At 37.2% G+C, this 25,185-nt stretch overlaps 3 long non-coding RNA genes across 4 annotated transcripts; 2 read left to right on the forward strand and 1 right to left on the reverse strand.

Annotated features, from left to right (window-relative positions):
- Positions 1-606: 606 nt before the first annotated feature.
- Positions 607-1,257, forward strand: LOC137573134 (uncharacterized). Its single transcript, XR_011031829.1, has 3 exons — positions 607-859; positions 937-1,096; positions 1,158-1,257. It is a non-coding gene; the product is annotated as an uncharacterized lncRNA (long non-coding RNA).
- An 8,094-nt stretch (positions 1,258-9,351) lies between these two features.
- On the reverse strand, positions 9,352-10,571 carry LOC137573115 (uncharacterized). 2 transcript variants are annotated; one of them, XR_011031827.1, is made up of 4 exons: positions 10,379-10,571; positions 10,245-10,320; positions 9,926-10,024; positions 9,352-9,547 (listed from the first exon to the last, which is right to left on the reverse strand). It is a non-coding gene; the product is annotated as an uncharacterized lncRNA (long non-coding RNA). The 2 variants fall into 2 exon arrangements; XR_011031825.1 differs by having other exon boundaries at positions 10,194-10,320.
- A 6,428-nt stretch (positions 10,572-16,999) lies between these two features.
- LOC137573151 (uncharacterized) lies at positions 17,000-17,396 on the forward strand. The gene is made up of 3 exons (XR_011031834.1): positions 17,000-17,103; positions 17,186-17,261; positions 17,319-17,396. It is a non-coding gene; the product is annotated as an uncharacterized lncRNA (long non-coding RNA).
- Positions 17,397-25,185: the final 7,789 nt, after the last annotated feature.

The raw sequence follows: 25,185 nt of genomic DNA on the forward strand, positions 1-25,185 counted from the left end.
GAAAGGAATTAGGGCAAGAATTAAACATATGTTTTGGGAAGATCATAAATGATAAAATATCAAGTATTTCTTTGAGAGGTGTCTTCATATCTTTGGAAGAGCCCAACAACTTTTGTTTGGTAAAGTTTTATTTATAATATTTATAATAAAATATTTAAAATAATAGAAATAAAGAAAAATGAGAATCTTCCAGTTTTTGTCGGGGCTGAAATACATGGATTGACACCACTTTTCGTGGAACCAATAATATCAAGCGATTTTAATATATATTGTGCAACTGACTTACGAACCTTCAATAATACAATTGAATTTTGCTTAAGTCAAATAAATAATAAAATAATATGTTTGCGAGATTCCTTAGACGGAAGCTATTTTTTCATACCGCAACTTCACCATGTCCTTCAATGACATAACTTCATCGGAATTGAATTATATTCCAAGTAATAATTTAACAACATGTAAGTAATATATTTTTATTAAAAAATTGCCAATATTATTTCTAATAAACACATCATTTTTAGTGACAAACTTGAGGATACCAGAGACCGGAAACCTCCAAAATCTTTTACAAGACTTGGTAGAAGAAATTAAACAGTTGAGGTCTGAGGTTTCTGAGATAAAACTCTTAAATTACGATTTGAAAGCAGAAATAACTGCTTTGAAAGAGTCAAATAAACGGGGACTCTTAAAGTTGACGGAGGAGGTTGTCTCTGTTAAAATGGAAAACAGAAAAAACAACTCAGATTTTGATTCTGATGTCCTATTTTCGGACATCCCAAAACTTCCCCTCAGTGCTATTAGTGAAGTAGCAGCATTTGACGAGGAAGTGCAAAAAAATGAGAGTCAACTTAGACAGTTCGTAAGTACTACAGAAACAGATATTAACATTTTATTTTATTTTAATTTTTTTCTATTCTTTTTAAATAATATGTTTAGAAACATCTAATATCGAAAGTTGGAGGAGATGGGCCCACACAATTTATTAGATCTGCGATCAGAAAAGTTTTTTCGGACAAGGTAGCTTCCGAATACAGCTGGAAGGGGACGAAAGTTAAACCCTCAGCAGAAAGGTGCTACATTGTATCCGTAATAAAAAGTATGTATTATTTTGGAAAATATTTAAAATATTTTTTACTAATTAATATTTTCCCTTTTAGATATTACTAATGAAAAATATAAATGCACGGACAAAGAGTTGAATACGGTGCTACAAAAGCATTTTGTCCATGCCAATGACAGGCTGGCGAAGCGTAGGCGTTTAGAGTAGTGAATTTATATTACTTTTTTTTTTTTTTTTTTTTTTTTGAATATCTATGTTTTGTTTTGAATATCTATTTACTTTTTTTGTTGTTATTTTTTAAGATAACATATGTTAAGTAAATAAAAATTATATTAAACAGAAAATTATTTTTGTTGCAAATTATTGAAAATTTTATTCGAATATGAGTCAGAAATGATTAAATTATGACTCGTGGAAGACTCTTTTATGATTAAAAGATGACTCGTGGAAGACTCTTTTATGATTAAAAGATGACTCGTGGAAGACTCTTTTTATGATTAAATGAAGAGTCATAAGCGACTCATCAAGATGAGTCGCGGCTAGGGTACCATTTTCTCCCGACGAATGGGTCATTTATGATCAGAAAATGAGCGCATATATGACTATTTTCAATCGTCGCGCGACTCATAAAAGACTCAATTATGCTCTGTTAACTTCAAAAAATGCTGAGTGGGCAGTAAGAAAGCAAAACCAAGCAATGATCATATTTTAATCACCTGCATGCTCATTTGGCGATTGCTTTTCATTTCGTTTTTGTATTTCAAACCAATCATACTTTGAGCATATGGAAGGGTAATTTATGAGTCTTCTTTCGATCGCCCAGGAGATTAGTCGTTTTTTAATCGTCAAGGGGACTCAAAAAAGACTCATCAAGACGATTTCAGTTAAAATAGTCTTCCAAATGCTTGCAGGGGAAGAACAAATTGTAGTGAAAAGATTAATATTGTTTTGTTTGCATATTGATTATTATTGCCAAGGACTGCAAGGGTATATAAGCTTCGGCATAGCTGATGTTAGCTTCTTTGATATTTTTTTTTTAGATATGTACATATATGCCTACTCCGCCATATCCATCTGCTCTGGGGTTGCAAATAAAGTTGTAATTCGCTAAACTACAATTAGCATTATTCCAGTAGATGCTTATTTTTGTTATGCGTTAGACTGTGTATATTGTACTGTAGAATCTTCATATGTCTATTATAATAAGATGTTGAGTGTAAGGCACTAAGTAGAGGATTAAGGTATGAATTTTATTAAGTTGATTTATTTTTATAATATCTATTTTGTGTTAGTTTGTGCAATTCTGTTTCTTAGCGTCTCTAAAAATTTATGGTGGTCCGAATTTAGTCGGATCTTTGGATTAGTTATAAATGACGAGATGCCCATGGCCAGCTGCGATTAGCCTTCTTCTGTCATTTCAAAAGCAGAGGGGCTGTCAGTAAGCTGGTTAGATTGGGATTTAATGGGTGTGGGTGTTGGTTTAAATGTGTTGCTTGCATGTGTGTTAACGTATTTCTCATTTTGAGAAAAATTTGTGTTCGTTAAGAGTAGCTTTCCAGCTACTCATTGTTTCAGAAGAGTTTCTCTCTTCGTTTCGTCTGTTTCTTAATGTTTTAGTATATGGGATGTGCGCGTGTAGCTGTTCCGTTGCTAATTTTGTGTTGTTCTGCAAAATTGGGGTTGTAGATATCTTTTGCCATGTTGGAATGGGAAACTGTGCTGTATCATTAGTGTCTATCGTATTTTGTCTTTGTCTGTCGGCACAAAAATCAAGAGTTGCTGTATTGCTTTATTAGCAATTTTTATAAAACATTAGGGTTTTTGTATAAATTTTTCCCTTTAATTATTATATCGTATATAAGTTAATTTCTCCATCATATTTAAGTAGAAAAGGGTACTGCGTGTCCTGTACTCTTAATTTTTCTATGTAAGTCTCACTCACTTGTGCAACTATAATTCTTTAAAAAAATTGATCCTTGTAAATTGTAAATTGTAAATTATAAAACATCGAAAAGAGAGAAGATTAGAGTCTGCAAAAAAAAAAAAAAAAAGAAAGTGTTGGGTGAAAGGCCTTTTAAAAGAGCTACAAAATGGCGATGAAAATATTACACTTTTTTCGCATGTCAGTCAGTGATTTCAATTTTTATACCATACACCCATAGGGTGAAATGGTATATTAAAGTCGCCAAAATGTATGTAACAGGCAGAAGGAAGCTTCTGCGACCCTATAAAGTATATATATTCTTGATCAGGATGAACAGCCGAGTCGATCTAGCCATGTCCGTCCGTCCGTCCGTCCGTCCGTATGAACACGCAGATCTCGGAGACTATAAGAGCTAGAGCCACCAAATTTGGTATGTATACTCGTGTATTATGTACATATATAGAGTTAATTGGAATTTCGGCCACGCCCCTGTATGCGCGCAGAGTATATATATTTTCATATTTTGCCACGCCCACTTCCGCCTCCATAATTAAGAAAAAACCGATTTCCTCCTGTATTTTTTTGACTATCGCATTCAAATTCGGCAGACTAATTAATCTTATCTATTTCTACCAAACTACCAAATTTTATTGAAATCGGACTAGAAACATGCAAAATATGCGTATGAACGTATTATACTAAGCGGTCCACAAGGCCAGAATTGGCCGTTGGCTAGTAGCGGCGCTAGAGTGCTCGTGTGTTCGTAGAGTGACCGAGATAGCACATACTATGAAACATGTAAAAACAATTTAATAGACATACATATGTACATTTGGTTTTCGAAATTTAAAAAAATTTGTTTCACCTGGTGTATGGTATACCCAAGTCGACGAGTCGACTTACTTGCTTCATTTTATTAGAAAAAGTAAAAAGGACATACATATGTATGTGAGCGATTAGCCCTGACAATGCAAAAATGTATTCATTATCACTTTTGTCCAATTTTTCAGCAATTTCGCGATAAGCATTTTGTTTTTTATGCTTAATTTTATAGTCTGCTGACGAGACATCCCATAAAACAGAATAATTCTCGTACAATTCTATTAATTTTGTCTTTTTCTCGCGATCCCACATGTTGATTTTCTTGCTTCAATATTGCGACTGAAAGCAAACAGCACATGCAAACAAGCAAGCAACTGACGCAACCAAGTTAACGGTAAAATTCTGTATACAGTCGGCAAGCAAAAATAGTTGCCGCAAACAGCTATTGCAAATTTTTTGTTTGCAGCAAAATGTTTGCAATCGTGTTCAAACGAGCAAATTTGATTGCAGCAATCAACTTGCTGGAAATTGTTTGCATCGTCTGTACCTAGCTAAAGGCTCTCTTGCAAGCTGGGCAGTCGATTGAAGTAGCAGGGTGATTTTCTTTTCAGTTGACACAAACAATTTGTGTGACAGATTTCTTCTTTGTCATGTGACAATGAGCGTTTGCTGCACTTTTGATCTAACTATTTGCAGTGCTGCGTAAAGTGATTGAATCTGAAGCATCTGTAGCATTGACTAAAAGGTACAAAGGACTTACTGGAACTTTTGAGTATAGGAAAGTTATTTCTGTTGGGATTTGAGATCCCTTTAAAAACATTTTAACTCTAGATGTTGCAACTAGATTGTCCTTCTCCTTTCTACGCACACGAACAATCTCGTGTCTGAGAATCTTGTGGGGATCTGGAATATGATTCCAGTTTTGTATAGGAAATGCTTCAATAATTTAGGCTTATAGTCATATTTTTTAAGGTCCGATCCGACAAATATGTTGGCTGCAGCTGCGGATTTAAATTCTACCTTGCAACGTCCATATCCTATTTTGTTAACAGCTTTTATGTCTGTTACTTTTAGTTTAAACAAAACTGCATTTAGGTCTAATGGATTAATTGGTAATCTGCTTTCTTTGTTATTCTCATCTACTCTGTCTACATACACCACAATTGTCCCTTGTGTGTGCTGTTATAATATAGAGCGTTATTTATTTGCCATTTGACATTTCTGTTGTATCGTTATTCTCCTTTGGTGCCGAGTCATTGGATTCTGACATTTCTACTTCGTCAATTTCAGATTCTGATTGGATTTCATTGGTGGTAATTATACCATACACCCATAGGGTGAAATGGTATATTAAAGTCGCCAAAATGTATGTAACAGGCAGAAGGAAGCTTCTCCGACCCTATAAAGTATATATATTCTTGATCAGGATGAATAGCCGAGTCGATCTAGCCATGTCCGTCTGTCCGTCCGTCCGTCCGTCCGTCCGTCCGTATGAACACGCAGATCTCGGAGACTATAAGAGCTAGAGCCACCAAATTTGGTATGTATACTCGTGTAGTATGCACATGTTCAGAGTTAATTGGAATTTCGGCCACGCCCCCTTACGCCCCCAGGAATCACATAAAACTGTTTTTCTTAAAAAGTATAATAGCTAGACACATCAAATTTGGTTTATATACTCGTTTAGTTGGCGCGCAGAAACTAATTGTTTAAACTTTTTGCCACGCCCCCTTCCGCCCCCGGAATTTACATAAAACTGATTTTCTTAAAAACTATGACAGCTACCGACATCAAATTTGGTATGCAGACTAGTTTAATAGACGCGCAGAAACTGGCTATTTAAAAATTTTGCCACGCCCACTTCCGCCCCCGCAAATCAAACAAAACTGATTTTATCAAAAACAAACAAAGCTAAAGTCACCAAATTTAGTATGTATACTGGCTTAGTATTCGCGCAGAGTATATATATTTTCATATTTTGCCACGCCCACTTCCGCCTCCATAATTAAGAAAAAACCAATTTTCTCCTGTAGTTTTTTGACTATCGCATTCAAATTCGGCAGACTAATTAATCTTATCTATTTCTACAAAAGTACCAAATTTTATTGAAATCGGACTAGAAACATGCAAAATATGCGTATCAACGTATTTTACTACGCGGTCCACAAGGCCAGAATTGGCCGTTGGCTAGTAGCGGCGCTAGAGTGCTCGTGTGTTCGTAGAGTGAGCGAGATAGCACATACTATGAAACATGTAAAAACAATTTAATAGACATACATATGTACATTTGGTTTTCGAAATTTAAAAAAATTTGTTTCACCTGGTGTATGGTATACCCGAGTCGACGAGTCGACTTACTTGCTTCATTTTTCTTTACTTTTATTAATAATATTATTTTTATTTCCACACCACAGTGGAATAAAATAAAATTTCGAGGAGTTTTATTTTTTTTTTTTTAAAGGCACTATTTTAACAGTCTTTTTGAATTTTTTCTCCCAATAAGCGCTGAATCACAACCCTTGCTCACAGCGTGCGAGGCTCGAATGGCTCGGGAGGGTTTAGTTGCTCAGTGCATTAGAGATGGTTGCGATTTATTTGGTACTGGAAGCGGAGACAAGACTTGTTTGAAAAAATCATCAAATTCTTTGACTTCCTCATCGTCCATTTTATCGTAGTTAACACTTTCTTTTGACTGAGTTTCGACTTTTTGGTTGGCAGCAGTTTTGATACCCTTGCCTTTTCGGAATTTACGTCCTTGTAGTTCTTTTTATACCCTTGCAAAAAAGGTATATTAATTTTGGTATACATATGTACATATATATTCTTGATTAGAGACGAGTTTATATAGCTATGTCCGTCCGTCTGAAAATGCATGTAGGCTTGTATATACTGCAGTGGTTGTATATCTCGGATTCAGCCGGATCGGACTATATCATATATCTCTAATACAAACGGCAAAGTCACGAACAGTGTCTTGTCTTAATAACTTCGTTATTTACCGAGCTATTGAATATTTTATTTAATTTATATAATATAAGTGAGCTTATAAACGCTTATAAACGAATCTGCCAAATTTGATCAAGATCGGGTGACTATATCAAATAGCTCCCATAGGAACGATCGGTGGAAAACAGTGACTATGATCAATATCTTCATGACAAATGAAGCAAGTAAGTCGACTCGTCGACTTGGGTATACCATACACCAGGTGAAACAAATATTTCAAATTTCGAAAACCAAATGTACATATGTCTATTAAATTGTTTTTACATGTTTCATAGTACGTGCTATCTCGCTCACTCTACGTACACACGAGCACTCTAGCGCCGCTACTAGCCAACGGCCAATTCTGGCCTTGTGGACCGCTTAGTATAATACGTTCATACGCATATTTTGCATGTTTCTAGTCCGATTTTAATAAAATTTAGTAGTTTTGTAGAAATAGATAAGATTAATTAGTCTGCCGAATTTGAATGCGATAGTCAAAAAAATACAGGAGGAAATTGGTTTTTTCTTAATTGTGGAGGCGGAAGTGGGCGTGGCAAAATATGAAAATATATATACTCTGCGGGCATACTAAGCCAGAATACATACTAAATTTGGTGACTTTAGCTTTGTTTGTTTCTGATAAAATCAGTTTTGTTTAATTTGCGGGGGGCGGAAGTGGGCGTGGTATACTTTATAGGGTCGGAGAAGCTTCCTTCTGCCTGTTACATACATTTTGGCGACTTTAATATACCATTTCACCCTATGAGTGTATGGTATAAAAACTTGCAGGCCTATACAAACTTTGACGCGGCCGAAGTTAGCCCCGCCCTCTGGTTTGTACTAGTACTTTACCCGGTGGGAGTTTATTTATTTTATCAAAGAAAGGAAACGCTCTGACTAGTTCCTTAAATTGGTCCAGTGTAGCACAATTAAGAATAAGAAATAAATAAAAGTCGCCGTTTTATTTAGTGTTTAACAATAATTAATTTTATTTCCAATATTCCTATACTTTTTACACTGATAAAAGCCACGACAGTGACGACAGGTGAAACCAATTTTTTGAGTTTCCTTTATTTGTTATATTTTTTAAAGAATTGCTGACTGATGCCAAACTATAGTACTCGTGCGTACTGCCTGGGTTACTGTCCAAGATCTCTAGGTCAGAGATTGCTGACAACAAACTTTATTTTCATAAGTAAAAACTTTTATGAGTAATCGACTAGTTGATCAAGTTTTATTTAATGGGTGTTCTTAAATTGTTTTATCCGCCAAGTGGGATACGCAATGATTGCCAAGTTAATCAATTGCTATGTTAATGTCGGAACCGCAGATTGATGTGGAATGTTCATCAATTTGTGCCCTCGCTTATGATTGTACTGCGTCCAAAGCGTGCAAAGAAAGAAGTCGGCTAGTTGACCAGTTCCCTTGTTGTTGAGAGATTGGTCGCCGGAGTTGACCAAATATTCTCAATTGATGACGGTTTCACCAAGTCTGTTAATAACCAAAATGTTCAATGAAAGACGTTAGTATTTCTTGAATTAGTTTAATGTTTATTAATTTATATGTAAATAGGCACTTAAACCAGTGACTCAAGGTTGTCGCAACCAACACATAAATTGGGTGGACTTCGGAGTGAGATTACAAAGGTAGAGATGGGGGCCGAAGACACAGCGATGCACACCCGATATAGCTACAATTGGTATCTGATCTTACTAAGAATATGTTATGGCCAGCCCTGAGGCTATCAGTACAGATCTATCGATAGTGACAGTAGGGGCAGAAAATAGTGGGAATCTAGTGTTGGGTAGATCAGAATTATAAAGGGATTTTTTGTTAATTTGAAAGTCGTCCAGCGGTCAAAAGACTGTTGACCCAGGCTCGGGTCTAAGGAATAAACCGTAAGATCAGGCGATGAGTCGTCTGATTCTAGAAGGTTAAATAACACGGACAGTGAGGTGCGGCGGTTGACAAAAAAAAAAAAAAAAAAAAAAAAACAAGGAGAAAGAAGTGAAGTTTAAATATCTTAACAATGAAGTATAATTAATTGTAAATATATCCTTGAAATCCTTGAAATTAAAAAAAAAAAAAACAGCTCCTTTCATCGAGCCGAGGAGCTCAAGGAGCCAAACAGAGAATTTTTGATTTTTTTTGTGTGAAAAATTTTGTGTAATCCTGAGGCGCAGCGAGGCGAAACCGGCCTTCAAAATTGGGTAAGTGTTCGTGGTACCATGCAAGTTAGGGACTTTTTTAAATTTAAAAAATTTTTTAAAATAATTGCCCCAAAATAGGCCGGTTAAATCGAGCTGCGCAGGAGCACCCGCAGCCCCTGTCCACGTTCTAAAAAAATTTATTTGTACCTGTCCCCAAACTAAATTCTTGGTCCCGTCGGCCCATTGGGCCCAAAGATAAAGTCAAGAGAGGGAAAAGAACAGATTCCCGGCCATACGTTTTTTTCTGATTCACCCATGGCCCAACATAAGAGCAGCAAAGTTTTGGCTGATTGGGGAAGAAAAAGATTTTGTCTCTCATCCCCGTCAATTTTAATTACTTATTTATTTATTCCCTTATATATTTATTTATTCCCTTATTTATTTATCTACCTAATTAATTCCTTATTTATTATTTTGTTTAGCGTTAAATATGTATTTTATCCTTTTTGGTTGCCCACGTGCGCATTCTTTTTTTTTGTGTATTTCATTATTCCTAAGTCCCAGGTTGTTCATGACCCTTGGTGTGGTTTTGACAGTGGATACCTGAAAGAAAAAAAGAAGATAAAAAAGGTGAAAAGAATACCATTAAAAGGGATAATTTTTCTTTCGATCTTGCCCCCCTAAAAGAGCTCTGATAGGTAGGTGGTAATCGGGAAGGGGAATCATCTTGATTTAGCGTAAAGAAAGAAATGTAATGTTATCTGTTGCAGACACCTGCTCAAATATACACCAGGGCAAGATAGTGTTAATAAATTCGTGTGTTAAATTAAGAGTAATGAACACCAAAAAATTGAATTGCTGAGTGTTTTCTTGAAGGGGGGGAAATGGGATGGAGGGAGCACGACGACTCCAGGAGGAGTTGATGATTGGTAATGATGATATGTTGTAGGTGTCGACTGCTATATATATGGGGTGGTATACCTCATCGACATGCCACGAAGGAAAGGGAGGGCCCGTTCGACCTCGATAATCCGGAAGAGGAGGTCCGGTTCACATGGAGCGGCGGCGACGACATCATTCCTGTGAGGGGGTAAGAATAAATTATTAGTGAGTTTGTTAGATAGTTGTGGTTCGTGTAGTTTATGTATCGTAAGTGTTGTCCAGTGGAGTAGCGTCTGAAGTGATCCTCGTACTGTGTCGGGATTCTTTCAGACGAAGAGGTATTGATGTTCAGCTGTTCGTCAACTACCTGATTGTTTATTGTTGCGTGTATTGGGGATGGGTTGTAGGAACTCACGACCTTCTTTTCCGATAGCTAGCCGGAGTGAGCCCCTATCGATATACGCGGGACCAGGGTGAGAATACTGTTTTTTCATCTGGCAGGTCCATAACAAATAATGCATTTCTTTTATAGTAAAAAAATAAAGAGCTCACCAGTGTATAGTTTGACATAGTGTTAGGTCGGCAAAATACGTCATTATTGATAATAGCTAACCATAGCAGCTTCATTAACTAGTTCTTTATTGTTAACTGCTGACCATATCAGATCTACTTATGACTGATGAGCCAACGATATCTATAAACGGGTTACATACTTATCTCGACGTACATTTCCATTTGTTCTATGTTGTGATTGTCTTATTATTTTATTTTATATAATCTAAACACCAACAGTAAGTTTGGCAGTTTTTTAGATGGGTATGTGTTTAGTCTGTTTCCTGATGATGAAAGGAGTTTACTATATACATGTATATACATACTTGTATGTAAGTCTCTTCATTTAGGAGTGTCTGGGGATTTTGAAAAAGGAGTTACTAGCACATAGGCACTTGGGAAAACCGCTCTCCACATCTTTTAACAGTGTGTTCTTTGTCCCCTTAAGAATCCTCTCGAATGCTTTTTGTATTTCATTGGTATTATTAGCTCATTAGAATACTCGACTGTGGTAATGAAGTGAAAGCATAAAAAAAGAAAAAAAACAGCCTAGATTACGGTAAGAGGCATCAATACCTTCTAGGTTTCCCGCGACTTAAAATCAGAATCATTAATCACTTAAAGTTTGACCTACAAAGAGTTATTTGCGATCTTTGCTTTGATTTGAATATGGGCACTTCCGCCGATATGTCCACGAGAAAAAATTTAAGTGTTCTTTAGCTGTTTGATTTTTTTTTTAAATTCTTATACAAAAAATGTTTTAATTTTGATTATTTCATGAAATTTTACAATGATTATCATATCAAGTTCAAAGTCTTACTAAGCTTTTACACGGTGACAAGTTTTCAAAAAAATCGTTTGCACATTTAATTAAAATTAATAATCAGCCATCGTGCAATCGTGTGCTCACAGCTCGCAGTTTATAATCGGAAAAATTCAGTCAGGCATTAACGACATTCAACGATTCAAACAACGGTCGACCGGTTATATCGATATTTAGTGGGTCGGCTTGTTGTACTCGAAAAGGGCAAAGAGTTTTTGCCGGTCAGCAACGGTTCGTCAGGATTTTGAGAGAATTCGGACTAGAGCAACGAATCGCTGGACAACTCTCTATTAACCCAAGATCGTCAGAGGAAGATGGATAATGATTTTCTTTTGGAGAGCAAAAGGTAAGTGTAAAAAATGGGAAAAACTCAACCTGCCCCTGGAAGATGCTTGCGGAATGGGCCAAGATGGGAATAGAAGCAAGCAATGGTGCAGCAGAATTTGTTGAAATTCTTAGAGTTGAATAATGTAACTCCCGTTCTACAATAAAATGAAATTCTATAGCCGTATACGCTGCTGCAGCAGATGAAAACACCAAAGAGTGTGTGCTGGATGTAATTTACGCAACAGAAGGATACAAGGCTGTTACTTTTCCTGAATTTCTACACCCCTCAACAGCTCGAGTCGTATTTTATAATTGTGTACATTCATATCCGAAATATAATTTTATTATGTAATAATTATTTATATTGTATATTATTTATTAAAGTTCATTTTTTAGCCTACTTTTTTAAGTTGCGTTCGACATAGAAAATTAAGATTAGTTCACATTGTGCCAAAAGAAGGGGCCAAGAAGTTCAAAGCATATATAGTTTTCAACTATTAACGAACGGCAGACACCTTACGTGGACATTCTACCAGAAACCAGGCCGTTTGTTTTGGTCGTTTCGTCTTAAGAATGTGCGAAAGATTATTGTAAACTGCTGAAAGATTTTTGTTTGCAACTTTAAGCATTTCAGGAACGTTGCCTATCTAAAATCGAAATTAAAAATAGGTTCAAAAAGGTTTTTGAATCAGAGCAGCTCGTCTGATGGAGCCATGATGGAAGCATGCGGTACGGGAGGCTGGGACATAAAGGCAATACAGCGCCCCTGTAAGATTTTTTTTGCAACTTTAGGCATTTCAGGAACGTTGCCTATCGAAATTGAAAATAGGTTCAAAAAAGGTTTTTGAATCAGAGCAGCTCCTCTGATGGAGCCATGGTGGAAGCATGCGGTATGGGAGGCTGCGACATAAAGGCAATACCGCGCCCCGTCGAATAACAATTAGAAATTGAAATGGAACCCAAAGAGGAAAATGAACGGCGGCCCCCTTACATGGACATTCTACCAGAAACCAGGCCGTTCGTTTTGGTCGTTTCGTTTTAAGAATGTGCGAAAGATTATTGTAAACAGCTGGAATATTTTTTTTTGCAACTTTCAGCATTTCAGGAACGTTGCCCATCCAAAATCGATATTGAAAATAGATTTAAAAAGGTTTTTGAATCAGAGCAGCTCCTATGATGGAGCCATGGTGGAAGCCTGCGGTATGGGAGGCTGCGACATAAAGGCCTGACCGCGCCCCGTCGAATAACAATTAGAAATCGAAATGGAACCCAGAGAGGAAAACAAACGGCGGCCCCCTAACATGGACATTCTACCAGAAACCAGGCCGTTCGTTTTGGTCGTTTCGTCTTAAGAATGTGCGAAACTGCTGGAAGATTTTTTTTGCAACTTTCAGCATTTCAGGAACGTTGCCCATCTAAAATCAAAATTGAAAATAGGTTAAAAAGGTTTTTGAATCAGAGCAGCTCGTCTGATGGAGCCATGGTGGAACCATGCGGTATGGGAGGCTATACCCCTATGGCCAATGAGAACGTCAGAGATTAGAGGCGAGCTCACAATTTCGACACACTTGAAGGCTACTCGGTTGGCTCGTTGGATTATTTGTGTGTGTGCTGAATAAGGCTCTGGAAGCATTGAGCAAAATTCTTGTTTTTTTAGCTTGCATAACAGTTGACCGTTTTTTTCGTTACGGTCTGCTAACAAAACAAAAGGCTTAAAAATTAGACCAATAAGTTATAGTCAAAAATGAAGCAAGTAAGTCGACTCGTCGACTTGAGTATACCATACACCAGGTGTAACAAATATTTCAAATTTCGAAAACCAAATGTATGTCTATTAAATTGTTTTTACATGTCTTATACTATGTGCTATCTCGCTCACTCTACAAACACACAAGCACTCTAGCGCCGCCACTAGCCAACGTCCAATTCTGGCCTTGTGGACCGCGTAGTAATATACGTTCATACGCATATTTCGCATGTTTCTAGTCCGATTTTAATAAAATTTGGTAGTTTGGTAGAAATAGATAAGATTAATTAGTCTGCCGAATTTGAATGCGATAGTCAAAAAAATACAGGAGGAAATCGGTTTTTCTTAATTATGGAGGCGGAAGTGGGCGTGGCAAAATATGAAAATATATATACTCTGCGCGCATACTAAGCCAGAATACATACTAAATTTGGTGACTTTAGCTTTGTTTGTTTCTGATAAAATCAGTTTTGTTTAATTTGCGGAGGCGGAAGTGGGCGTGGCAAAATTTTTAAATAGCCAGTTTCTGCGCGTCTATTAAACTAGTCTGCATACCAAATTTGATGTCTCTAACTATTACACTTTTTAAGAAAAACAGTTTTATGTGATTCCTGGGGGCGTAAGGGGGCGTGGCAAAAAGTTTGAACAAGTAATTTCTGCGCGCTAACTAAACGGGTATACAAACTAAATTTGATGTCTCTAGCTGTTATACTTTTTAAGAAAAATAGTTTTATGTGATTCCTGGGGCGTAAGGGGGCGTGGCCGAAATTCCAATTAACTCTATATATGTTCATAATACACGAGTATACATACCAAATTTGGTGGCTCTAGCTCTTATAGTCTCCGAGATCTGCGTGTTCATACGGACGGACAGACGGACATGGCTAGATCGACTCGGCTGTTGATCCTGATCAAGAATATATATACTTTATAGGGTCGGAGAAGCTTCCTTCTGCTTGTTACATACATTTTGGCGACTTTAATATACCATTTCACCCTATGGGTGTATGGTATAAAAAGTTAAAAAGGAAAATGTGATTAGATGTTACCTCATCGAAGGCTAACACCTAAGGAAACTTAAAGCGTAAAGCGACAATTTAGTCAAAAATTCTTGCCACAGCCTACTAGAGTGATAGAGTTGTAAGCGTAAACAGTGTGTCTGTTCTCAGTTAGAATTATGCCCAAGCTGATGCGAAATCTGGTCACTTTAAAGCTGAATAATGTAAACATTTCTAATTTCTGCTCGAGGTAAATATTTATTTAAGCTACTCGGGCCAACTAAAGAAAAATTCCACGAGCACAGGCTTAGGCGCACCTGGGAGATTTATTTCGTAGTTTTGGTGTAATTAACAAAAGAAAATTTATGTTTTTAGCGGGATTATAGCTGAAAGTAGCTTTTTCCGGCTAACAAAACTGTCAAATTGTTGAGATAGTGTTGCCAGATGCCAAATTTCGGATACTCAAACCCGCGTAGGGTTTTTCGAATTTTTTTTTTTGCACTATTCTCAACAAACGAAAATATTGTTGAGTTTACAATATTTCCTTATTTCATAGATTAAATATAGTTCACAACACAATATTCGGCTGGAAGAGCAGCCGAATATTCCTCGAATTTATAATTTAGAGTCCAATATTTGGCTACCAGGGCGGGCAAACAAAGCGCCAGATAAAAATAGCGTTTGACAACACTGAAATTTAGCTTTAGCCAATTTTTCCACATTTCAACACGGAAATCTCGGGTAGCTTAAGTATGTGCGTAAAGTTAGACTCTGTTAACCCACTGTTAAGGCTTTTTTAATTTTCAATTTTCTAGGGAATTAGTAAATATTTCCAATGAAATAAAATTTAATATGATAAAAAATATAATAATTTATTGTTTTTATTCACTTTTGGGGGATTTTGAGCATTCTAAATATTTACAATTTGACTATGAAATTGGCCATTTTACGTATTCGTGTAGAACAGCTCCAAAGGCACAGCTGAATGACAATTAAATGCCAGAATTTTCCCCAAATATTTATTTTTATCCCCAAGAGTAAAAAAGTGTGAACAGTTTTCGAGAAAATTGCATTTTTATTGACCACCCATGATTTTCCCTTACAAAATATGCAAAAAAATGCTTTGATTTTAACTTGCTAGAACAAGTTTTCAAGAACACAGCTCAATAAAGATTAAATGCCAGAATGATCAATGGACTTTCTAGAATATGTGCATGGAGTTTCATTCAGAATGTGTGAAAGGTTTTTGAGAAAAATGCATAAATGTAAGGGTGCCTCGAAGATATAAATTTCGCTCTAGCAATGGCAATTCGCCGCTCGATTTTGATCCGCGCGCCTCATTACATAATTAGAGATTTAATTCTAAAATTACTGAATTACTGGAAGCCATTTAGAAGATCTCCTTTGCATGAAAAGTTATTCATAAAATAGAAAATATGCATAGAAGTAAACGAAGTGTAAAGCAGCCCACGCACGCAAGCCAGCGCACGCAAGCCAGCGCACGCAAGCCAGCGCACGCAAGCCAGCGCACGCATACTTTGACGGCTTTCGTTGTCTTTCTTTTTCTGATTGCTTTATATGTATATGGATAGTCTATGTAGCAAGTTATCAAGACAAGGAGAGAGAGCTGACAAATTTGTTCTTTAGGATTCTGAAGGTGCAAGCGAGAGGAAGCGAGACTCGACGTTCCATCGACATTTGCTTTGAATGTCGACTGTTGATCGACGGATCTTCTTTTCATGCGCTTCAGAGGATGTTACATCGACAATTACATTGAATGTCGATAGTGTTGTCCATACAAAAATAAAATACAAAATACAAAATTTTCTTTTTATTAATTTATTCATTTATTAAATTTTTATTTAACAGCAAGGGTATAACAATAAACATAAACAATAAATTATGTATCTTCTAATGCCGCCGGCTGTACTCCTTGAGACATCTGCAACATAAAAAATTAAAATTTGTCACTTCTATTTTTAAAATTTAGAAACTTTATTTGAATTATTTTGAAATGCATGCAAACTTACCTTTATAAATTTTTAATAATTTAAATATTTTCGCTGTAATCTTTCACACTGAAATCTTTGACAACTGTCTTGTACGCAAATTTAAATCAAATGCAAAGAGAAACGAAAATTACACAGCGACGCGTGCCGAAATGGTAAATAAAAACAACAATGCAATGTCCCGTTTGAACTTTGTTCTTTTTGTCTTCCTTTTTGTCGCGTGCCGAAAACACAGAGTATGCTTGGCCACAACCGACGATGCATGTAAAATTATGTGAAATTTACATACATATGTTTCACATCAAAAAAACATGCTTATTTAATAATCAATTTATGTATAAGTAACAAGTTATTGACAAATTATGTATATATAAAAATAATATGTATATGGTAATAATGTTCAAATTTTTCTCTCATCCATAAGTAACAAGGGTATGGAAAAGCCGTCATGAAAATAAATATTATTTGATGCTGCATTTTTCCTATTCTTGCCTTTTTTTTTTTTGTGGCAATTTTTTTCAAAAAATTGTGTTTGCTCAACTCTTTTCGGTAGCCGAAGTGTTTCGATGACGACATTGGATAGTTCGGGCACCGTCGGCTGGTCTTTGCATGTCGACGCCGGCAGAATTTAATTCTGCCGACTTCGGTATAGTCGACGATGCGGCGACATTGTCGACCGGGGACATTTGGTACTGGAGGGTAGAGCTGCAAAACCATCGATGGTACTATCGATAATATCGATGGACTTTCAATTGAGCGATAGATCGATGGTTTTTTTCCTCCATCGATAGTTCACTGCATGGCTAGACACAAAACCACGCGTAAGTACTTTTACATAAAATTTAAAGTTTTTCGATTTTAATTCTAATTAATTCTATATTAATTCACTTTTGAACTATTTAGTACACAGATTTCTAAAATAGGTGTAACTTTGTTGGCGGTTCCTCAAAAATTATGGATAAGTTTGTGATTTCATCAAGTAAGTGTTTCCAAGCTAATTTTTTCTTATTTGTTCATAATTGTTTTTGTATTTTAGATAAAAGTGCATCATCAGCTGCCTCAACATCTTCAGCTGCCTCATCGATATTAGCTGCCTCACCATCAACATCTGCCTCGTCGTCCGCTGTGGTTCCGCATCCAGACGAGTTGCCTTGCAAGCGAAAAAAATGCAGCTCTCAGGTATGGGACTACTTTGAAAAATGTAAAAGTAGAAATTTCGCAAAATGCAAATTATGTGGCAATGAGTACAAAACGAGCGGGAACACGTCTAACATGCAAGAGCATTTAAGGCGTGCCCACCCGCTCAAATTAAGTCAACTTAGCGAAAATGTGCCAAAAATTGACCAATTTGTTCAACGGTCCGAGCTTTATGAACCTACATCTGAAAGAAGGGCGAAATTGGACAAGTGTTTGACTCAAATGATTGCGAAAGACTTGCAACCTTTCAGCGTAGTAGAGGATGAAGGGTTCAAGTGCTTTGTAAAAGCCTTAGATCCGAGGTATTCTCTACCGAGCCGCACAACATTAAAAAACGTCCATATGAAGACAATGTTTGATGAGATGCAATTAAAGCTAAAAAACAAGCTTCATACAATCGAGCACTGTGGGTTGAGTACAGATTGCTGGACATCTCGAGGCAATAGTAACTACATAACTGTAACGTGCCATTTCATTGACGATGACTTCAAGTTAAAGGCGGCTGTATTGGCAACACAGCCCCTTTTAAACGAAGAAAACCACTCAAGTGCCAACATTAGCGCAACGCTGAAGGAAATATGTGACGAATTTAATATTTTCAATAAAATTGAATCCATAGTCACTGACAATGCGGCGTCCATGATAAAGGCATGCGAGAGTCTAAAAAAAAAACATTTGCCGTGCTTTGCCCACAGTTTAAATCTTGTAGTTCAAGACGCTTTGGCTCAAGATAAGGTGAGGGAAATTTTGACTCAAACAAAGCGAATCGTTGCCTTTTTTAAATGTAGCACTATTGCCAATGCCAAATTTAAAAATGAGCAAGGTCAACTTAAGCCTCACAGCTTGATACAAGAGGTCCCCACTAGGTGGAATAGTGCGTACCATATGCTCCAACGCATTTTAGACACGCGAGAAGCAGTTGCCTCAGTTTTGCTGAAGACCCCAAAGGCGCCTATTCCCCTAAGCGAAGATGCTTTTGCCGCTATACAAGACCTTTGCACTATACTGGCACCATTCGACGAAGCTACCAGCAGAATTTCAGCATCGAAAACCGTCACAGCTTCGCTAATAATTCCGACGATTTTGGGCCTTGTTAGTACCTTAGAAGAGCTTCAGCCAAAAGTGAAGTCTACTGTCGGATGCGAAATAATCACATTTTTATCTAGTCGAATTAACTCACGACTTTCTATATATGAGTCCAGATTAATTCCACGCTTGGCAACAATGCTCGACCCTCGTTTTAAAAAAGAAGGTTTTAGGAGTCAGCATAACGCCCAGCAAGCGACAATCGCACTCGAAAATGAAATCACCTACTTAAACAAAAATTTGGAAAATCGATCTCCAAACGAGGAACCGCCAACATATGCTGAAAAGGACAATCTTTTCAAATTTGTGACCAAGAAAATAGCTGAAAAACAAAAGACGACCAGATTGGATTCTATTGTTACAATGAGGCAATACTTGGAGCAAAACAACGCAACCCAAGACGTTGACCCATTGGACTACTGGAAGGTAAGTGAAAAACATTATCTCAATATATTTCTAATTAACTTTCTTGCAGATTAATGAAATACAATTTGGCCAACTGGCCAAATGTGCCAAGAAAATATTGTGCATTCCAGGTAGTTCAGTGGAGTCTGAGCGGGTTTTTAGTAAGGCTGGAGAAATCGTCAGCCAAAAAAGAAGCAGTCTAAAGCCAAAAGCTGTGAATATGCTTCTAGCCTTGAAGCAGAACCAATGGATTTTGGAATAAATCTCGAATATTTTTGTTTTTTTTAAGTTGAAGTGTTACGTAATTTTATTTTTCTTTTTTTGTTATTTTATTTAGTTCTAAGAGTTTTAAGTTTTTATTTTTATGTATGAAATGACTGAACATTCAAGATACTCATTTGTTTAATAGTCTTAAGATGAAATGAAATGAATTGCCTTATAATTTTAAGTAACATATCTTTGTGATTTATTAAAATGGCACGAAGCCAATATATTATATTGAAAAAATATACAGCGTTTGTTTTTGAACAAGTTGTTATTACTTAAAAGAAATTTCGATGGAACCATCGATACTATCGATGGTTTATTCCATCGAGCTTGAAAATATCGATGGACCAACCATCGATGGTTTTGCAGCTCTACTGGAGGGTACTTACATATGTACATACAATCTTTCACAAATTGATACTAAAATATCAAAGAAGCTAACATCGGCTATGCCGAATTTTACATGTTCAAAATTCGTTTGCTGCAACTCAATTCATCAATATGCAAACAAAACAATTCTACTCTTTTCACTACAATTTGTTCTTCTTCTTCCCTCATTCCCTAAGCAAAGCAACGCACGCATGCAGTTCATGTAGCGTTGCGTCTGTGTGTGTAAGCATGTGCTCTGTTGATGACGTATGACGTAGTAGACAGCAAGCAGCGCTGCCGGCAGAGCTGGGAGCAGAGCAGCGATTATTATATTGACTGTAACTTGTGTTATATTTATCCGATCCGATTCAAATTTTGGGATCTGGGATTGGGATTGGGTTTTATATCTAATATTATCACATATGTAAATTTCATAGCGATACTCCAATTTTTATGAAAATGTTTGTTCTGGAGCTATATGATATAGTAGTCCGATCCTGTAGTAGTAGTAGTCCGACCCTAATTCTCATACTTGATCTTGAAAAAAAATCTCTCTTAAGGTGGCTGAGTAAAACGCATACGCACGGACGGACAGATGGACATGGCTATATCGACTCAGCTTCTCATGCTGATCAAGAATATATATACTTTATGGGGTCGGAAACGTCTCCTTCTGTGCGTTACAAACATCTAACCAATTTTATAATACCCTTTTGCAAGGGTATAAAAAGGACAGCACAGTTAGTTAAAAGAACACATTTAGTTAGTTTTACACATAAATATTAACAATCATAAACGTAATTTAAGCATACTTACATTATTCGAATTATTTTGTAGATTTTCTTTGCTGTTCATTATCATTCGTTCCGAAGCAATATTATCAAACCAAATATAGGAAAATTTGTAAGTATTTGAAAGACTGAGGCAAATGAGTGGATTCGTGCAGGACTGTACTATGTATGCACTGCTTGTGTGTGTAAGTTGCTTTACACTGCGCATCGTATTCGAGTAGACTTCTCTTGATTAACCTTCCTTCCCTAACTAACTGTAGAATTATGCTTGGTGTTATTTTTATGCACAAGCTCTTAATTGGTGATATCGACTCGCCTGAGTTATTAGCTCAAGTAAATTTGTCGGTACCATGTAGACGGAGTAGACCTCCTTTGATACCTTTATACCTTAGTCGTTGTTCTTCTAACTATGCCATGCATGAACCTTTTAGGGTCCTCTGCTCTGATTACAACCTTCTATTCCCTGTAATCGGTTCAGAGTTTTCTATTAATATAATTAAAACATCCATCCTATCCCATTTAGTTAATAGATAGCTATGTTATTATTTGTTTGTCTGTTTTTTCTATTGTGTATTTGTCCACGCGATTCGTGCCGTGCGTTATACGGCTGCACCCCTCGGTCGGTCGGGTGGGAGGTGTACAGTTATCTGCTTGGGCTCGCGCGTAACTGGCTTTGTCCTGGTGTTGTAGGTGCCACTTGAACGTACTGCGCATAGTATCGTCAACGTCCAACTACCGGTAAAAATTGCAGCGCCATTTTATGTAAATTGGGATATGTGTTTTTCATACCTTCCCATACTTGTAGAGGATTGCATTCAAATGACGCTAATGGCATTTGCAGGTACGCTATCATCTCCACATCAATATCCCCATCAGGCTCATGAGACTGTGCCAGCTGGTGATGGTGGTCCCAAAAAGAAAAGATTTAGTTGTGCTTGTCGCGTTATCATTACTATTGTAGTCTTTGACCATCGGTTTTACCACAGACTTAATTTTTGTAATAGAGTTTGAGCATGCCTTTAAAATGCAGTTTCTTAAATCTTGGATCAAGTACTGCAGCCATTGCCAGAATTGAGACCTGAAACAACACATTTAAAATAAAATTGTTTAAGGAATAAATTAATGATGACATTTGAAACATACCTGCTCTATTGAACCCATAAGCTTATCGATTTCGAAAAGCAAGAAGTTCTCAACCATACTGGCTGTGCAATACGTATCTGCGCCTATTATTTTTGTGGCTTCCTGAAGGGGGCGCAGCATTAACATGATATTATTAAGCAACTGTAATTCATTTCCATTAAGCATCTCAACATCGTTGCGGACACTTCAGACAATATCGTTTACGAAATTTTCAAGCTCCAAGTAACGCCCAATCATGTAGTATGTGCTATGCCATCTAGTAGCCACATCTTGGATCAATACCTTGTCCGTTACTTTTCTTAAGTTGTCGCTGGCAACGCAACCCGCTTAAAAAAAGTTACAATTCCCTTTACCTTTTCAGTGCATGCACTTATTGAATCTCTTTGCATAGCAGATCATGCAATTAGATTTAGGGTATGTGCAAAACATGGTATGTACTTGGGGTAACTACATACATATCTTCGAGGACATATCTCCGCCGTTAGAAAAACGACATATCTCCGCGCGAAATTATGTCGTTTTACAACGACATATCTCCGCCGTTAAAAATGCGACATATCTCCGCCAGAAAAATGTACTGGGCGGAGATATGTCGCTATGCCCTAATTCCTTTTCAATATGCTAATCTTTGCAGCAACTCTCCAGCATTTCAGTGAGGTATTCTGATGTGTGACGCTCGCTTAGCTCCAAAACTCAGATAGTCAAAAAAGTCATTTCAAGCTCAAGCTGAAAATGAGCAGTAATGCCCAAGTAACTCCGCATTGACATCTGGTCGCTCCATACATCCATTGTTAATATTAGCGTTTTCACATTTAGCAATCTCTTCCACATTTCCAAAAACTTCTCATCCACCCATTTTGTAATCAAATATCGCGACGGTATCTTGTAACGCGGTGCAACCGTATTCATTAAATGTATGAAGCCTTTGTTTTCGACTATCTAAAATGGTTGCACATCATGTTGGTCGTGTTACCCGCAGTCATCAAAACTTTGTCGGAAAACATCGGAAAACATTGCCCAAAAATCATCCATGTTCGATGCATCGAACAGAGAGAACACACATGAAAAAATTGATCGCTGCTTTGTTTATTTCTATCTTTACCTTGCATCAGATTATCTGCTCTACTCGTTTTCTTGATTTGTGGCTAAATTTTGTCAATTTTCATTTTGCGCAGTGTAAGTTAACTTACGCACACAAGCAAGTGCACAGCTACAACTACATTTTTTTAGTGCTCTCTTTATGCCGGGCCCTGTACTATACCTTACTCTCTCTACTACTACTAGAACACGATGAAATAAGTATGTAAAAGGTGGTCCCGTCGGCAAATCATGCGGTCCTATGTATCTTAACAATAAGTGTGAGTGAGAGGAACGTAGCTGAGGAAGTGAAAGAGAGATGGCAATATTGCGTTTTGCTTAAGCCGTACGTGGCCTGGGGGGTTTAAAATAGTACAGCGTAATACATAGAAAGAAATTTTATTTTGAAAGTAATATTTTTAATAATTTAATTTTGAAATAAAATTTTAAAAACATAAGTACGTCTTTTTGATTGCAATCGCTAGCCTAGCTAGCCATGGAACCCCTGAGACTTTTGGCTTAAAGCTACAAATAAATTTATTTTATTCTTGATGAAATAACATAAGGTAGTCTCCCCCGCCAAGAGACATACACTTAACGGATGCTTACAATAAGTGCGAGTGAAAGAAACATAGTGTACTGAGTGTCGTATTGTGCCTGAGTGAGACGGTGATTATATTGCTGAATACCTTTCAGCAAGCAAAACGTGCACTGAATCGAGTGGCGAAACGAGTGCTTTCGTAAGGTATTCTACTCGGCTGCCTTTGCCTTAGGATTTACTAGCACTTTTGCCAGTGCACATTTGCTTGTCAAAGAGAAAAGTTGTCTGAGGATGATTTTTTATCGTTTAATTTTTCGCATTAACCCTAACGTATACAAAAAAAGAACTATTGCTACTTTTACCAATTTTAACAATTTTATTTTAAAACTAGTATTCTTTTTAGACTTAAATATTTATAAAAAAAAATACATTAGCTGAGAGTCGCTTCGTCTCGCTTGCCCTTTTATAATCAAATGCTTGGAGAGACTAATTCAGCATACAAACAGATTGCACGACGACTCTGCCTGCGTTAGTGGCCTTTGGTTGAGAGAGTGAGCGCACCTCTCGCTTGCACCTTCAGAATTCAAAAGAACAAATTTCTCACCGGCTGCATGCCAATTTCTGCTCTCTCCTTGTGTTGATAATTTGCTACATAGACTCTCCATATACATATGTATGTATAAAGCAAGTGTGCTTATTGCAAAGGTAGGCAGAAAAGAGAGAGACAACGAAAACAGTCAAAGTATGCGTGCGCTGGCTTGTGTGCGTCAGCTGCTTTACACTTCGTTTACTTCTACATATGCATACATATTTTATGAATAACTTTTCATGCAAAGCCTAAATGGCTTCCAGTAATTTCAGAATTAAATCTTTAATTATTTGATTTCATTGTAAAAAATGTGGATTCACTAATACGTACATGCATGCATACATATGTACCCTTTAGTACCGGTCGCCGGGGAATCGCCGACAACCTGGCGACACTCCCATTAAAATTGCGGCGACATTCAACATTGCATGTCCTAGCTTTCAAGACCGGAACGACAACCCAGCGACAGTTGTCGCTCCAGTCGCCAAGACAAATGTCCAAATGTCTTGCTGAATGCCGGGACAACCAAGCATCCCTCTTGTCGCCGGTACTGTAAAATTTTTCGCTCTGGTCGCCGGCGACTGGAGAGACAATGTTGCTAGGTTGTCCTTGTCCCTGTGGACAATATCGATAGATTGTCGTAGGGACGATAGGGACACTATTGATAGTTGGTCCTAGGGACTAGAAGGACAATTTCCCTATTTTGTGTTAGGGATTAAAGGGACAATTTCTATAGTTTGTCCTAGGGACCAGAGGGACAGTTTTCATGGATTGTCCCATGGACTGGAGGGACAATTTCCCAAGATTGTCCCATGGACTGGAGGGACAAAATCGCTTCAAATTAAAATCTACAATTTGATTTAATTTTTTTTTTTTTTTACTTTTTTAATATACATTTTTTTCCCTAATTTTTTAATATATTAAATATTGGCCTCTTCATTCAGCTTCCGGTTTTTCGCCTTGTTCGCCGTATTATTGGCGCAAGCCAGTGCACTCCGAAGCGCTCCTTCCGCTGGCTGCCCCGGATGTATCGTTTGAACTGCCTCTGGAATAAAAAAATTGAAAATACTATTAGTAATGAAAAAAAAAAAACAATGTTTACAATTATTGTACGTACCCAGTATTACATTCAAAACCTTCGGATATGCCCGAAGGCTCAACTTCCCGTTCTTGCCGTCCATATTGTGGGTTTTACGTACGGCAAGTTATCGGCGCACTGCAGGTTAAATCGGCTTTCGTCCGACCACAAAACATTTCGCCATTGCTCTACTGTCCAATCTTTATGGTGTTTCGCCCATTCAAGACGCATTTTCTTCATTTTTGCAGTGAGCATCGGCTTTTTTGCAGGACGTCTTCCGTGCAAACCCACTTCTTGCAATCTGCGACGCACAGTGGGGCCTTCTGGCACTTAGCATTGCAAAAATCATAGCGTCTAAAC

The sequence above is a fragment of the Drosophila tropicalis genome, unplaced genomic scaffold (assembly GCF_018151085.1).
Source record: "Drosophila tropicalis isolate 14030-0801.00 unplaced genomic scaffold, ASM1815108v1 contig_108, whole genome shotgun sequence".
Lineage (NCBI taxonomy): Eukaryota > Metazoa > Arthropoda > Insecta > Diptera > Drosophilidae > Drosophila > Drosophila tropicalis.